This window comes from Callorhinus ursinus, unplaced genomic scaffold, assembly GCF_003265705.2.
Source record: "Callorhinus ursinus isolate GAN/ISIS: 27379988/994484 unplaced genomic scaffold, GSC_fseal_2.0 scaffold17, whole genome shotgun sequence".
Classification (NCBI taxonomy): domain Eukaryota; kingdom Metazoa; phylum Chordata; class Mammalia; order Carnivora; family Otariidae; genus Callorhinus; species Callorhinus ursinus.
In genome coordinates this window covers 27,493,578-27,504,148 of record NW_027397079.1, presented here as the reverse complement: position 1 = coordinate 27,504,148, position 10,571 = coordinate 27,493,578, and positions in this window count along the sequence as shown.

The window sequence follows — 10,571 nt, the reverse complement described above, 5'->3', positions numbered from 1 at the left end:
TAAACTAGTCAAGCAAATTAACACAGGCCCAGAGGATGAAATCAAAGGCAGGGACATGTGAGGGTGTGTAAAACAGACAATCTTCCTATGCCCTCGGCCTATGGGAAATACTTCATAAGAAATTAAAAAAAAAAAAAAAGCTCATTTATTTATTTATTTTTTCATCTATTCACCAAACATTTATTGAACACCTGTTGTGTGCACAGAGATGAGTTGGGTTCAGCCCTTGCCTTTTAGGAACTCCCCGTCAACGGAGAAACATGCCTGTGAATAATGCCCCCTGTACCCCTGACAAGGGAACATGCCAGGCAAGCAGGAGGCAGCTCACCTCATTCCAGAATGCCCAGATTTCTGTCAAGGAGGAGTTCCAGCCCATTCACCTGTCCCTTTTGAACACAATGAAAACTCCTCCAGATATATATATAAAGGAAGGACTCACATGCCCCCAAGTTACTATAGCTTCCTTACGGAGTAGAGCTTTCTTCCCCAAGCTTTGGCAAATCCAGTCTGTTATTGGGGAAATCCATGACCAGAAGCGCCAAGAAATTAACCCAGTTAGTGCCTCCGAACCCTCAAGTCCAATGCGGAGAAAACTGACATGCACACTCCAAGGTAAAACATCTTCTGAGGAGTCGGGTTGGGTGGGTTGTTTTTGTTTTTTTTTTACATTTATTTTGTAACCTTGCTACAATTCATAACACGGTGAAGTAAATGCTGTATCCTTGCACTTAAAAATTTTCAGTTCAGGAGGGGACACGAATTAAATGTATCAAAATAGCCATCAAAACCCCATCTAAATTGTACACCAGACGTGTAGAAATGGTGCCTATGAAGGCAAAGGGACCCTCGGAAAGGTCAGCAATTGGATAAACTCTACCAGGGAAGAGTTCTAAGAAGAGGTAAGCGCAGAACCGGGATTTGAAGGGCTGCAGAGTGTGTGGAAGCAGGCCAACCTCCCCGGAGTCCCTTCCCTCATCCGGAGAGCGGGTAGAGTACTGGCGGGGGGCAGGGAGATAGTGGAAGGCTGGTGTACAGTGGCGTTCCCCCGGTTCCTGGTACGTGCCCGGCACACAGGACGCACCGGGGAATGTCAGATTCTCTTCCCTGTGTGATTTTATGCCACCCACGTGTGTTATTATCTACTGATGGTAATGCTGATGAAAATAAGGGATAGTACACCACTCACTTTCTCTACAGTGAGCATCAATGACTTTTCACGTAGAAAAAAATACAGTCCAAAATTAGAAGAGTGTTTTATTTCGATAGCCCTGGTCTGATGGAAGCCATCAGCCCGTGGTAGTCACATCCCAGCAGAAAGCCAAGTGGGGGCTTTCCAGTTACACAGACATGTTATTTTAATCCCATGTTAAGCGCCCTTCAGTTGCTAGTTAGACCCACTTAGACGGAAATAGATGCCAGGAATGCGATGGTCTGTTCACCAGTCGGTCGCTTGCCACAGGCACGGTAAAGACTGAGGTCTCTGTCATCTGCGCCCCGCCGAGCACGCAGTCACTGCCTCATGCAGTCAAGGCGCCGCCGGGGAGCCACAGCCCCACCCCAGGCAGGTGGTTTGTATCAGGGCCCGGATACCTGCCGGATGCACCACCCGGAGGGGTCTCCCTGGGCAAGGGGGCGCAACCACAGGCTTGCCCCATCCAACAGTGCTGCCTTGCCCAGGACTCAGAGAGCAAAAATCAGCCAGCTCTTCTAGCCTTTGTGACCTCAGGCTCTTTCTGCAGGCCACACTTGCGAAGGGCATAAAATCCTTCGCTGCGAAATGCTCTTAATTTGGAGCTAACCCTACCATGGCACGTTGTTATCACCACGAGGGAAAATCTGCTTGCCGAGAACAGCCCTCACCCCAGACCTCTGAATTCCCCTGAGGGAGTACGAAAAAGTCTGAGAAAGCCATGGTGGCAGCTCTGAGTCCCATCTCTGCTTACCGAAGTCTCTGTATTGTTAGGGGCCGAATTGTGCCCCCTCCCCCCAAAAGATACGTTGAAGTCCTAATCCCAGTGCCTCAGAATGTGACCTTATCTGGAAACCGGGTCTTCACAGAGTTAATCGTGTTAAAACGAGCTCATTGGGATGGGCCCGAATCTGATAGGACTGGATCCCCCTAAGAAGGAGAAGTTTGGACGCAGCGGACATGCGCAGAGGAGAGTCGGTGTGAGATGACACCTTCCAGGAAGGTTGCTAAAGTTCCTGGGAGCTGGGAGTAGGCCTGGAGCAGACCCTTCCCTAGCACTTTAGGGGTGGGGGCGTGCCGACACCTCAATTTTGGACTTCTGGCCTCCAGAGCTGTGACGCACTACATTTCCGCTGTTCTAAGCCACCCAGTTTGTGGTACATTATGGCAGCCCCAAGAAACAAATACATGTATACCAGAGCATTTTCTCACTAAAACTAACTGTCCTTGGAAGGACCCAGTCTGATCAGGGTATGTCAGTTCCACTAAGACAATTATGGGTGGCAGGCACCCTGGAAAGGCAAGAGGAACTCAAGAAATTGTTTGCTCGAAGTGGGTGCGTTTGGACTGAAGGGGGCCGTGGGCACTTCCTGCAGAAGCTGGGACTCCTTTGGGGGCCTCGCCTTCATGATATGCTGTTTTCCATTTGAACAAATAGATCTCCACTGCGTAGGACATTTAGTTCCAGAACGTTTTCACTTCTCGGCAACTCAGCTCATCCTCACCCCCCTTGTGGGGTGAAGACAGAGAGGCAGACAGGACGTTCCTGGGGCAGTAGGACAGGAAGAAGGAGGGGCCCGGCCTCCCGCCTTCCCTTGGCCTCTCTGGGATTTGGCTGTTTTTTAGAGGGCCCTGTTAATCGGTGCTGTAGGACGAGGCAGAGTGATTTCCGAGATACTTTCCTAGAACTGGGAGGGGCGCAAAAAAAAAACAGGAAAAGAGAATTCCAGTGAAGTTGTTACACGTTGTGGGGACTGTGTGCGTTGACATGGCAAACTGTTATCTGAGTAGGAATGGGATTGTTCCTGAATGCAGCATGAATCACCTCAGGTAGGACTAAACGGCTGATGGTCGTCTGTGGGGTTCTACACACCTTTGGCCTGCAGTCCTGGGAAGTCTGAGAGTCTAATGAGAGCCGAGAAAAATCTGCATTGAGATTCTTCAGAGAATGGCATTTGTTGGTATAGGCAATCCAGATTCCTCCCGGTCTTTAAAAAACATGTGCTTGCCTTAAAGTTATTTGTCATACTAAGAACAACATTGAACCACACTAGAGAAAAGAGACAGGTAAAATGAAATAGAAACAAAATCAGCCATAATTCTATAACCTTAGTGCAACTTTGTGCATATCGAAAAATAAGGGGATTCAGTAAAATATAGTATAACCACACAGTGGGATTTTATTCATTTAAATGGGAATTATAAAAGATTTACATAAATACTTAGTAAAAATGTTTACCTAAAAGAATCAGGGCATTAAATTCTATGTACAGTGTAACCTGGAAAAGGATGTTCAGAAGGAAATATAGCAAAAACATACTGGGTCAGTTTTACTATCTTCTTGATAGTTTTTGCATTTTATCAATGTTTCACAATGCTTTAAAAGTTACCTTCCTCCCAGAGTTCAGAACATGTTGTTTTTATTTCCTTCTTATTTTTCTATCATCCAATTAAGTATTTACTTCCTCACTTCAGCCAGAATGTTTTCAAGAATGCCATGACCCTCCCCAACCTTTTTTGAAAGTTGTAAACAGACAACCAAAGGATGTTGAAACTAGACAAGTTTTGGGGAAGCTCACTGTTTAACTTGCTACAGAGATGGAAACAGAAACCGAAACTGTTTACTTCTGTTTGCATTGCCAGTGGCAGGGCTTCCAGAACGTCTTTCCCAGCCCTCCATCCTCCGTGTCATGCTGGTCAACATGCCCAGTGAACAACACACTGGCTTTGCACCCAAGTTAACCCAAAACAGAGTATGCTGCACAGAAATGTAAACATTGACAAGAAAGACATAGGTGACATTAGCCACTGTCACTTGCATTGGGTCAAATCAGTTGTTACTTTGTTTTTTTCCCCATGTTACAAGTCCTCTGAGATCTACACTCCAGGCTCCAGGTTATTGCTTATTCCTGCCCGGTGCACTGTTTAATCACCACTCAGCACTGGCTCTCTTGACCATAGAGGCTGGTCTCTGCCAATAGTTCTCTACGTGTGACTCAAATACCCATGGAGGTCCCGGGGACCCTTTTAGGGAACCCACTTAGGTCTAAACAATTTTCATAATATGAAGACATTGTTTGCCTTTTTTATTCTCATTCTCTCATAAATTTCCAGTATCATTTCCCAGAGTTGCTGCACAATGTGTGAATCAAAACAGGCTGAATGCAGGAGAAGCTATGAGAACCCAGCTGTCTTGTATTAAGCCAAAAAGATTTGCAGAATGTGGAACAATGCTACTCTTCTCCCTACATGTTTTTTGTTTTGGAAAAAAAATAGCTATTTTTCAGAAAATATATCATCTATGCTTACTTGGAATGGGTTGGCTATTGTTACTTTGAAGTAAATTATTATATACATGTTTTTTTAATTTCTCAGTTTTAATTTCTAATAGTGTCCATATTAAGAGATATAACCCACATGACCAAAAGCTCTTCAGGGTCCTCAATGATTTTGAGGACTATAAACGAATCTTAAGACCAAAAAGCCTGGGAACTGCTGCTCTACCCCCAACCTGAGGGACCTGGGTCCCACACAGCATTGTCTCCCACCCCTGCCGCTGCTCCAGGACTGAAGGCCCTTGAGGAACTGGCACCCTGAAGAGTGGAGGGTTTGGAAGGAACTATCTGGATCATGTGATTGGAGTCCCTGGTGGAATATCCCACCAAGACATCCTTCTTCTGGGTTATAGCGAGAACAAGCAGCTGTGAAGGGAAGGGATGATGGTTCCCTGGGGTTTGGGACTTAGGGAAGAAGAATGGGAAGGGAAAATTGATAATTAAGAGAAGAAAACTAGAAGAGAAGTATGCTGCCCTGTGCCCTTCACTCTGCTTGCAGACCTAAAATATCCTAAATCAACCATAACTCGCTTATCTTTAGCACTGATATCTGATGCAGTCGCCTTCAGAACACTTCATAGCTCATGGAACAATCTCCCCAAAGCCAGACATTTTAAAACTCAAGACAGAGCATGTCATTAGACTATTACAGATAAAACACTAACATGCAAATTTCCACGGAGAGTGTATACACTGGATGAGGGACATGATGCCGAAGCTCGGCTGCACATTAGAAACACCTGGGGAGCTTGTAAAACCCTAGATGCTCAGGCCCTGGGAGCCAAAGTACGGCCAAGTTTGAGAACCACAAAACGAGGGAGGGGGAAGTCAAGAACGCAAGGCACGCTGGGAAATGGACAGGGGCCATTATTGCTTGAAGAGCAAAAAAATGGGATGGAGGGATATGTGAAAGGGATCCCAGAAAAACAGCAGACAGACTTCACACCTTAGTTCCAGGCCTCACAGGGTCATTTCTCCCTGATACTTCCTGTTCTGAGCAGTTCTCCGGATTGGCCTTCCTCCTGCCTGGCCAGTGCCTCAGCAGCTCTTTGACGATGGAAGGAGAGAGAACTCTTCAGTTTCATTCCAGTTTTTCAAATCAACAATTTTGGTCACAGATCAGACTGCTAAATCTTTACACATCTGAAAGTTAGACTTTGACGTGCTTGTTTTTCCTCCCCTGTCTGACTCACAGAATGAGTCATACCAAACCTTGTTAATCTGCACTGGACTAAAGAGAAGGAAGGGCAGAGGGAGCAGGCTTCCTTTCTTCCATTCTGGGTGAGGGTTGGGCTGAGCTGACTTCCGAGCTGCCTTCTGGGCCCTCACCCCAGCTCTGTGTGCCGTCCCCTCCGCTTTCCCCTGTACCTCCGCCCCGTCTCCAGCAGAAATGATGGTGGGGCGTGCACACACCTGCAGCATCAGGGATCTGTGGCTGGGGCACCCCCTGATTTCTCTTTGGCATCTCTGTCCCCTGACATACCTGAGAAAGCTTTTGGGTGAAGAGTGCTGTCTGACAAGCTAAGTGTCTTGGCCACACACAGTTCTGGAGCAGGGAGACCTTGTGAAGTCTTAGGGAGAAATGTAGCCCTCTGAGCTTTTTTTTTTTTTTCCCCCTCCAGGCAGGGTGACACTGCAAACATCTAGGAGTTATATTTTTTCCTGTCCCCTGACATTTGGTCTCCTTTTTGACCTTACCTGCCTCTTTTCGTGACCGTCGGAAGTTGTGACCCACGCTGTGTCGCACCCGGCCCGAGTGCTCAGGTCTGACATACGGGAGGAAGAATTCACAAACCATCCACCCATTCTTTCAACAACCATCTAGGGGGTATGCGTGACAGGCACCACGACTCAGGATGCGCCATGTTTCCTGTCTCAGGGGGCTCATAGCCTAACGGAGGAACAATACCCACACAGGGCAGTGTGGGGAGAACACAGCTGGGGGCGCCCCAGGATGCTGCAGGTGCACAGAGGAGCGGGGGGGGGGGGGGGGGGGGGGGGGGGGGGGGGGACGGGGGAGCTCCTGCAGACTGAGCTCACAGACGGGTGCGGCAAGTGAAATAGCCTGGGGGTTGACGGGCGTGGTCAATAGTTATCAATGTCCATAACACCGACCTTCTCAACCCAGTAAGACGGAGAGAGGGCAAGGTCTAAAGGAGCGACCCTGTCACCGCGTAAGGGTAAGGCTACAGGCAGGTGTCCTTGAGTGTCGTGACATGGACTCTGGAGCCTTCCATTGCTCTTGCCCTTGCTGACTGGGGCGCTGTGGGAGGGCTGTAGTGAGGATGTCACTCATCTGCCCCCCCACCCATGGGGCCAACTGCAGCTGCCCCTGTCTGGACTGCTCTGCCTCCTCAGGCCACTCAGGAGCCCCCATCCTTGCTAGCCCTATCAACTGGCTCTGGGATCACTTTGCCATCAGACGACCACACAGAAAGGATTTCGTCTTTTTAGTATTTTGCTCAGCTTCTAAGAGAGAACCAGAGAAGGCTTCCTGAAGGAGGTAGTTGGGGGTCTCAGCCTGACACAGCAACCGTGACAAAATTTCCCTGATTCCTACTCGCTATTCGCCCCCTGCTGCAGTCCTCGGCTGTGTCAGTGACAGCTCAACACCCTTGAATGGAGCTTGTGAAGACTGGGGCGGAGCCAGTTCAGAAGTAACCTTCATCCCTTTGTCCTCAGAAAGCCAATCATAAATACATCTCAGACCTCTTGGTTTCTCTCAGTTCTTCTGAAGTTTCAAGTTCAAGTTTGAGATGGCTGCTACCAAAGGTTCTCTGTTCAGGGTCAGGCCCCCAGCTTTGACAAAATAGAAATACTGTCAATATCATCTCCATTAGCTGCGTCACATATTATAAAGTGAAGCATAAACGTCAATGATCTCAGTGTCTTCGTATTGAAGAGTCAGAGCTCTGGGGGTGGAGGGAGAAAGCGAGCAGCCTGCTCGCAAGGAGAGGACAGGTACCTGGGAGCTTGGGGTGCTGGCGAGGCAAGAGCTGAGATAGAAACTCAGTGCGTGGACTATTCAGACACATGCAAAAGCTTGAGTGTGCAAAAATGGAAAACATAGCTACAGAGGAGATGCGAATACCTACTGCCTTGTGCTGTGTGTGTCCGTGAGCGTCTGTGCTCTGCTCCACGTAACTCTGAGAGTCAAAGCAAAAGCATAAGGTGGGGCACGGAGATACCGAGTTGATGTTTTGCCTCTCACGTCAGGAGCAGCTGCTGTGGTCACACAATACCATCTGCTTAGCCAACCTCTTGACGGTCAAAAACAGCAAAGAGAGTTCAAACAGGAAGTTGTAATTTAGCAAAATATGCACTTATGGCAAGGGAAAAGTGGGTCTTTTCCCTGTTTAATCCCAGATCATCCTCACCCAACTCTTCGCCTGGCTCTTCCTCATCCTTCTAAATAATCAAGTACTTAATGAAATCTTTTTGGCCCCAAACTAGGTCAGGTCCCCCATTCTATGCTCCTTAGCACCCTGTCCTGTTCCTTTGTGCACTTAGCACAATTATAATTAGATAATTAATTATAATTACTTATTAATTTTGCCTCCCTCTTCTCACTGCTTTATGCACACTGGCTTATTAATATTATATAATTATTTGTCAAATGAATGAAATGTCATTTCACATCTAAAAGTCTTTATGATATGTAATAGCAAAAGTCCAATTTAGAGAGATGTAGAGAGTAAATTTTCCTCTTATTCTAAGGTCAGACTGCTTCCTTTGTATGTCTGCTTTCAAATCCCAAAGCCCACATGACGAGAGCTAACCAGAGGCTGTGCACATAACGGGTGGCTAGGACATTTCTGGACACATAGGTGCACTTAATAATGTATGTGACGACATTTGGTGGCCGTGATGACTAAGCCGCTCTTTAGTGCTCATTGAGATCATTATAGATTTCTATTTAGAGTAAGTTTCGCCATAATGACAGTAGCAGTCATCACCATAATAGCTAACTCAAAGAAGCAGCTTTGATCCCGAGAACTGAGGGCTCCCATTAAGCCTGTTACTCCTGCCCCTACTCCAGACTGCCTAGGTAGGTCCTAACATACTTTCCAACACCTCCCTGCCCTGCCTTTTACTGGAACCTTCCCTGACTTCTCCAGCCCACATCATCACACCTCGTCTGAGTTTCCAGAGCCCCTCCATGCTTAACCACATGATCAAGCATTCATCTGTTTTGTCCACCAAATATGTGCAGCATCTAAACTGTGCCAGGCATTGTTCGGAGCATTTGCATATGTTCGGAACCATATCGTTCCCTGTTATTTCACAGGTACAAGTTTCAGGGAGGGGATAACAGTGGAAGCAAGGGCCATATTTTATTCAGTTTCACTGCCAGTGCACTCAGAATGGTTTTCGATAATAGAGTTCACAGACGATGTTACCTTCATTTCATGACTAATTAATTTAGTATAGGGGAGACAGGTCTGCCTAATCCAAACGGAACAGGAACTGGCATTAAATGAACCAAAGTGGGGAACAATGGCAAAGAAGAGAATAGGAAGCGAATAGCACACAAATATTCTTAGGAAGGGGGTTAAAGCTAGAAAATCCTAGCCTTTGGGTTCACATGGCATTGTTCTCCAGGTGCTACCAAAGGGGAAGTTTCAGCTGCCGCGTCTGCGACACCACAGAGCGATGTGGTGAGGTATGAAAGAGGATGCATTCCAGAGAAAGCAGCAAGAGATGAGAAAATAAAAGGAGGAGGGTAACTGCGGGGAATTACATTCGTACACAGTGCTGATGCCACCTACGAAGGCAGAGACAGTGCCCTGCCAGCTAACAACTATAGACGCACAGCGAAGTCTGAGTGGGCACGAAAGTCCCAAGTTGCTAGAAATGCACTGAATATTCAGCAAGCATTCAGTTTTCCATGAGGCTTGCTGAAATATATTCCTGTTCTCTCTTACTTCCTCGTGTGAGCCTGCGTCTATTCCTTGATGCCCAAAACAAGCCCAATTAAGGGACAGGTCAAAACTAGGGATCGTCCTCCCCAGGCAGAGCAGCCTGTCACCTCTACTCAAGCTTCCATCCCACTTTTTACATAAAAGTGAGACCAAGAGAACTGTGAGGGTTTCAATTTTCCCTACAGTTGAACATGTCACTTGTGTGCCAGAGAGAGTAGAGCATTTGATGTTGACCCCCAGAAAATATCATTGAACCTATACATTTTATCATTCTTGTTTGGCTCCTATTCAACCTAAAATATGTTCTTTCTCACCCAGTGAATTCCCTCCTAGAGCTACACCATGAGCCAGTCACTCAGTGATCAGAGCAGAAAGACAGAAAGCAAAGCCCCTTGATGTACAAGGTGGAAGGAATCCCAAGATTTGGGGGAGTTGGAGGGGGGTGATGTATGAAAAGGAGATATTTTTCTGTATCAGAGGAAAAAGAAACCTCTTTAAATTCCAAACGAGTATCCATTAAAAAGGCAGATATCTAGGGCTATAGGAGTATAATTGATGACTCTTTCTTTAAAGTCCAAAGCAAGAGCCGATGGAGAAAAAGAGTTTTCAGCATTTGGGATGGTCCAGGCCCTTATGGAAGGAAGAACCCATTCTAGCATGAAGAGACATGGGGGAAAGTCCTGGGAGGCAAAGAGGGAGAGTGTTGGCAAACCAGGATAATGAATCTAAACAGGACACACACAGAATTAGCCAGGGAGATTCACTATAGTCCTGTCTGCCTAAGAGCGTGCCATTCTCTTAGTAAGGAGTAAATGGAGGTTAGTATTAGGATCCTACAAGAGACTCTCTGTTGCTTGCCATATATACAGTTATTTGTATCGTAATTGTGGAGCACATTTTTTGAAATCTCAGTTTCCTTCTCTACGAACTTTCTTGTCATCATTAGGAAGTCCCCCTCTCTAAAATGACTTTGGTTTCAACTGGATTCACCAGATATGTGGATGCGGAAGCTAGGCTCCAGAATGAAGGTTATAATAACTTCTTCCCTAATTTGATGTTTATCACTGAAATGACCATACTTTGTGTGACATTCCTCCATCACGGACAACACTTCCATTCTTGGAG